Genomic DNA, 6,251 nt, shown 5'->3' on the forward strand with positions numbered 1-6,251 from the left:
TTGTGTTGCCAAGTTTTCCTGTCTGAGGATACCTGTGGGGGGGGGGGGGGGAGGAAAACACATAGGGGAGTGACAGGGAACATATAACCTTGTTATATAAACAAGGGAAACCCAATTGGTCTTTGGAGACCTGTGGTTTGCTGCCCGGGCACACCGCTCCGGTTCCAGATGCTCCCATTTTCCCATGTAGGGTTGTGGGAGATCATCTAGTTCCTGGCAGCCCAGGTCTTTGATTAGACTGTGGCTTAAGGCCACATTCCAACCCCAGAGGCACATGCCAACAGGCACTAGAGAGGACAGACTCCCGCCTCTCCGCCGGCAGCAAATTGAACCCATTATTTTACCATGCAGCATGTAAACATTGTATTAAACCTCAACTATGACTCTTCTTGAGTCTTACAAAACTCAAGTTACAGTAATTTCTACCTTTAACCCTCTATTATCTATAATGTTTTATTCCTTTAATAGACAGTCTTTTACTGGCTACCCTGCCACTATATACTAATCTCATCTTTTCACCCCAGTAGGGGAGTGCGCGGACCCCTCTGGAGAGCTCCGACGCTCGGAGCATCCCTTCCGGTTACAGCTTCTGTCCCTTGGGCTCAGATTGCCGGCATCCTGAACGCCCTGATCCAGAGGCGCTGGTAGTGACGTCGGTCCGGGCGCCTCCTTCTCGCGAGATGTGAGTCACCTACGTCAGCTGGGGATCGTGCGCAGATCTGGCAGTGAGTTGCTACCGATGTAGGCGTGGCGCGCGGGCGGAGTCTTCTGGAGCTCCTCGCTTTCGCGCCCAAACGTCCGCCGCCATGAGGATTCAGCGCTTCGTCTCCGCTTTCTCCCGCCCAGCTCCTCCTGGCGCCTCGTGGGTCCCTGTGAAGCCATCTTGGTGAGTGTTTGGGAAAACAGCAACTTTTGCGGTATTTTCTCTTCGTTTAGCTTTTCCTGGTCCGCCAACGAGGCTCGATCAGCAGGGGGGGGATGTAGTTTAGCACCCCATACTTGGGATTATAGTTCATGAGGGTAGATAGCTCCAAACTTGATAACAAACACAACTCGTGAACTTAACAGTGATCTTTAGTGTTTAACTTTAATTTTCATGTTCACCCCGGTCTTGAAGGGCCCGCTTTAGCTTGCTTTTGACCAGATGGCTGTCGCACCTTCTCCCATTCGGTCTGTCTGGTTGTTCGGCCGACTGGAGCTTCAGACTGTGGTAAGGCATTGGGAAATCCCAGCTTGGTCAGGAACTCAGGCCCCTCTGCAATATGTTTAAGGACATGCGACCTGCCATTTTGCAGTACAATCAGGGCAAAGGGAAAAGCCCAGCGATAGCGGACATTTTTCTCCCTTAGGAGTCTAGTGACTGGTTGTAGGGCTTGACGTCTTGCCAGAGTAATTGGAGAAATGTCCTGGAATATTGACATCTCTATTCCCTCAAATTTAATCGTGGGGGTGGCTCTTGTGATTTGACTTATGTCCGCTTTGGTCTTAAAGTGGTGTAGTCTCAGGATCACATCTCTGGGGGGGTTATTGGGAAGTGGCCTGGCCCGCAATGCCCTGTGACATCTGTCCATTACCAGTTCTGATTCCGTTTTTCCTGGCATTATAGATGTCATCCAGCGGTTTAGTAATAGCTCGGGGTCCAAGATCTCTTCTGGTATCCCCCGTATCCTCAGGTTATTCCGCCTGTCCCTGTTTTCGTTGTCTTCTTGGCGTTCTTCAAGATCTGCTACTTTTCTCTCCAGTATGGTAACTCTGGAGTCTGTGGCAGTCTGACAGCGGGCAGATTCGTCCATTTTCTCCTCTAAGTCATTTGTGCGGGCCCCGATACTGTGTATATCCTTTCTCAAGGCGTCCACCTCCCCGCGGAAGAAAGTTTTTAAATCAGAGAGGAGCTTAGCTATCTCTTTTTTCAGGGCACCCGTCTGTTTCTCTGTTGTCACCTCCATCTCCGGACCGGAGTCAGACTCAGATGCCGCCATGCTGTCCGTCTCCTGTGTCTTGCGCGCCCCCACGAAGTAAGTGCGAACGTCTTCCTTCTGTTTAGACTTTCGCCTCGTAGCCGCCATGAAGCTTTATGTCTGTTACTTTTGTCTACTAGCTCCTGTCGTTTTTAAGTATTTTGGTTGAGATTTATTATGCGCTTTCATGTGTTTACTGCCGGCGGGACTCGGAGCGATCGGGTTAGGCTGCCATCTCTGCTCCTGCCGCGCATGCGCCTCCTTAAGGTGGGTCTTAAAGGTGGATAGAGAGGGTGCTAGTCGGGTATTGAGGGGAAGGGCGTTCCAGAGGTGCGGGGCAGTCAGTGAGAAAGGTTTAAGGCGGGAGAGGGCTTTAGATACAAAGGGGGTAGAAAGAAGACATCCTTGAGCAGAACGCAGGAGCCGGGATGGTGCAAAGCGAGAAATTAGGGATGAGATGTAAGGAGGGGCAGAGGAGTGTAAAGCTTTAAAAGTGAGGAGAAGAATTGAGGGTGTGATACGGGATTTGATAGGAAGCCAGGAGAGGGATTTCAGGAGGGGAGACGCAGAGACAGATTTAGGAAAGAGCAGAGCGATTCTGGCAGCAGCGTTTAGGATAGATTGTAGGGGAGACAGGTGAGAGGCAGGAAGGCCGGACAGCAGGAGGTTACAGTAATCAAGACGGGAGAGAATGAGGGCCTGAGTCAGAGTTTTAGCAGTCGAGCAACAGAGGAAAGGGTGTATCTTTGTTATATTGCGGAGGAAAAAGCAACAGGTTTTAGAAACGTTTTGAATGTGAGAGGAGAATGTGAGAGAGGAGTGTGACCCCTAGGCAGCGTGCTTGGGCTACTGGGTGAAGGATGGTACTTCCAACAGTAATGTGGAAGGAGGTAGTAGGGCCAGGTTTGGGAGGAAGTATGAGGAGCTCTGTTTTTGTCATGTTAAGTTTAAGTCGGCGGAGGGCCATCCAGGATGATATCGCAGAGAGACATTCAGAAACTTTGGTCTGTATAGCAGGTGTAAGGTCAGGGGTTGAAAGGTAAATTTGTGTGTCATCAGCATAGAGGTGATATTTAAACCCAAGGGATGTGATTAGGTCACCTAGAGAAAGTGTGTACAGAGAAAAGAGAAGAGGTCCCAGGACAGAGCCCTGCGGCCCCCCCACAGAGAGATCTATGGAGGAGGAGAAGGTGTTAGCAGAAGAGACACTGAAAGTACGATGGGAGAGGTAAGAGGAGATCCAGGATAGAGCTTTGTTACGAATACCAATAGTATGGAGAATGTGAAGGAGAAGAGGGTGGTCCATGATGTCAAATGCTGCAAAGAGGTCGAGTAATATGAGCAGAGTGTAATGACCTCTGTCTTTGGCAGCATGGAGGTCATAAGTTATTTTAGTGAAGGCTGTTTCAGTCGAGTGAGCAGTGCGGAAGCCAGATTGTAGAGGGTCTAGGAGAGAATAGGTGTTGAGTGTGACGGGAGCTTTGTGACAGGCTATAATAACACACCACCAAAAATATAACTGGGTTGAACTGGACGAGGCTTAGATATGATAAAATATAATTTATTCCTTGAAAAAGGTGAACACACGAGATTATACAAATAACAGACAAAATATGCACTTACTTAAGATGGAATGATGAAACAGTCATATCTGGACTGGCAGTTCATACAGCAATCTTCATAATCATCAAGACACGAAAGACATGAAGGACAATGAGTAAGGGCTGATACTGGGTTAAATACCATTTCAAACCCATCTCTTAACCCTAGACGCCGAGTTGGCTAGAAAAATCTCTTTGAAGCAGATTTTGGTTTCCCTTGTAAGTGTGAAGTATCACACTTAAAAACACTCAGTTCCTTGGTTCCTGCCCCCAGTATAAACAATTGGGACAGTTACCTTTTGATCACTGGGCTATGCTAATTCTTTCAGGATGCTCTTCCTGCCCTATTAGCATAGCAGATGGGGTCTGCATTTTCAGAGCAGATCCAAAATCCCATATACACTTTAAATAACTTCATAACTTCAGTTCAGTAGTACTTGCACGCGAGACATATTAATACATTCCGTCACGCATGACGCTCCCAATGAGACTAAATATTACCGTGTAATACTAAAATTAAGAAAGATATTAATATCTGTCTCTTAGGACCTGCTTAACATCATGTGTCTGTAATCGTTATTTGCAGCTCTGTCCCCTGGTTACACATGTCCTCGGCTGGACGTGCTAAAAATTACATATCATAATATTCTTATATTTAATAAGGTCACTCATTTCTGTAGCCCCACTCCTAAATCAGGGACGTCGGCCAGTCTACCAAATGGGGTGTCTGGCAGGATACTATGGTTTGTAAGTGTGAGTTATAACACTCACAAACCACTCCAGCTTCATGCAAACAGGTAGAGTGGCTGAGCCTTTGATCAGGGGTCTGCTTCCTAACCATTTGGTCGCTCTCCTGACCATTTGTATTTAGTAGACAGGCATCTTTGAGGGTAACTTAAACAAAGGGCTATAATCACTATTCAACAATTAACCCTTGCCCTCCCGGATGGATCCCAGTGTTTGTGTAGTGCAGACACTGGAACAGAAACAATACATTTTTACAGGGGAATATACATTTGGATACTGAAGCAAGGTAAAAAACACATTACTGGACCTCAGTCCAGTTAACCCCTTGCTTCCCAGGTGAGAGTAGAGGGGGGCCAAATGGGGTGTAACCCCTTTAATCCCGGGCCAAACCCTCTCTATCATGACATTGAGAAAGTGGAGCAAGCGAGAGAATACAAGAGTTTCATGGAGTTTGGAGGCAAAAGGCAGGAGGGAGACAGGTCGATAGTTAGAAGGACAGGTAGGGTATAGCTTGCGGTTTTTGAGTAATGGTATGGCTGTTGCATGTTTGAAGGAGGAGGGAAAGGTACCAGAGCAGAGGGAGGAGTTAAAAATGTGTGTGAGCGTAGGGATTATAGTAGGAACTATATGTTTTAGGAGATGGGAGGGGATGGGGTCAAGAGGGCAAGTGGTAGAGGGAGAAGAGGCGATCAACAGCGACACATCCTCCTCTGAGACAGTGAAAAAAGAGTCAAGGAAGGCAGGAGGAGAGTTAGGAAGAGGTGTAGGATGGGAGGAGGAAACAGATGGGATGTTCTGACGTATGGATTCCACCTTTTCCTTGATGTAGTCAGGAAAGTCCTGAGCGGAGATGGAGGAAGAAGGGGAGGCAGCCGAGGGTGGTCTGAGTAGAGAGCCAAAGACAGAGAAGAGTCGGTGTGGGTTAGACTTGTGTGTGTTGATTAGTGAAGTAAAGTAGGTTTGTTTAGCCTGAGAGAGGGCAGAGTTGAAACAGGACAGCATAAATTTTTAGTGAAGGAAGTCTGCGAGAGTATGAGATTTCCTCCAGAGGCGTTCAGAGGAACACCAACACCTGCAGAAATACTAGTGCTAATAACAATACTATTAGTACTAATATACTTTGGTTCCTTCCTCACGTTGTTGCTCCCTCTGCTGGCGGGGTGAGGACATGGCAGCTTCTGCTGTGCCTCTCTCTGGCGCCCTCTGGTGTTTCCTCGGCTCACTGCGCCACCAATCGGAATCCCATACAATGTAATAGGATCCCTGCTCTGGATACTTCCATCACGGCGATGTGATGTCACAGGCGTCGATGTGATGTCATGGAGGGTCCAGCTCTCCCCAGCGGAAAGGAAGATACAGTGTCACTAAGGCTGCGCTTATAGTAACAGCGACGCGACGTCGCGTCAACACAAATGTATTGAAGCAGTCACGTGCGCTTATAGTAAGCGCGACGGAGCGACGGATTGGTCGCGATCGCTGGAAGTCACATCAATTTAATTTTTCCAGCGCTGTGCCCGATTACATACCCAGCGCCCTAATACCAGTCTGAACGCAGCGGGACACTCGTTAAACTTACAACTGTCATTAGGTTACTTTGCCCCTACGTGGGACTGACCCTTTAACCCATTACACACGTCCCTGTCATTAGGTACTTTGCCCCTACGTGGGACTGTCCCTTTAACCCATTAAACACGTCCCTGTCACTAGGTCACTTTGCCCCTACGTGGGACTGTCCCTTTAACCCATTAAACACGTCCCTGTCATTAGGTCACTTTGCCCCTACGTGGGACTGCCCCTTTAACCCATTAACCACGTCCCTGTCATTAGGTCACTTTGCCCCATACGTGGGACTGACCCTTTAACCCATTACACACGTCCCTGTCATTAGGTACTTTGCCCCTACGTGGGACTGTCCCTTTAACCCATTAAACACGTCCCTGTCACT

The sequence above is a fragment of the Ascaphus truei genome, unplaced genomic scaffold, assembly GCF_040206685.1.
Source record: "Ascaphus truei isolate aAscTru1 unplaced genomic scaffold, aAscTru1.hap1 HAP1_SCAFFOLD_1108, whole genome shotgun sequence".
In the NCBI taxonomy this organism is placed as follows: domain Eukaryota; kingdom Metazoa; phylum Chordata; class Amphibia; order Anura; family Ascaphidae; genus Ascaphus; species Ascaphus truei.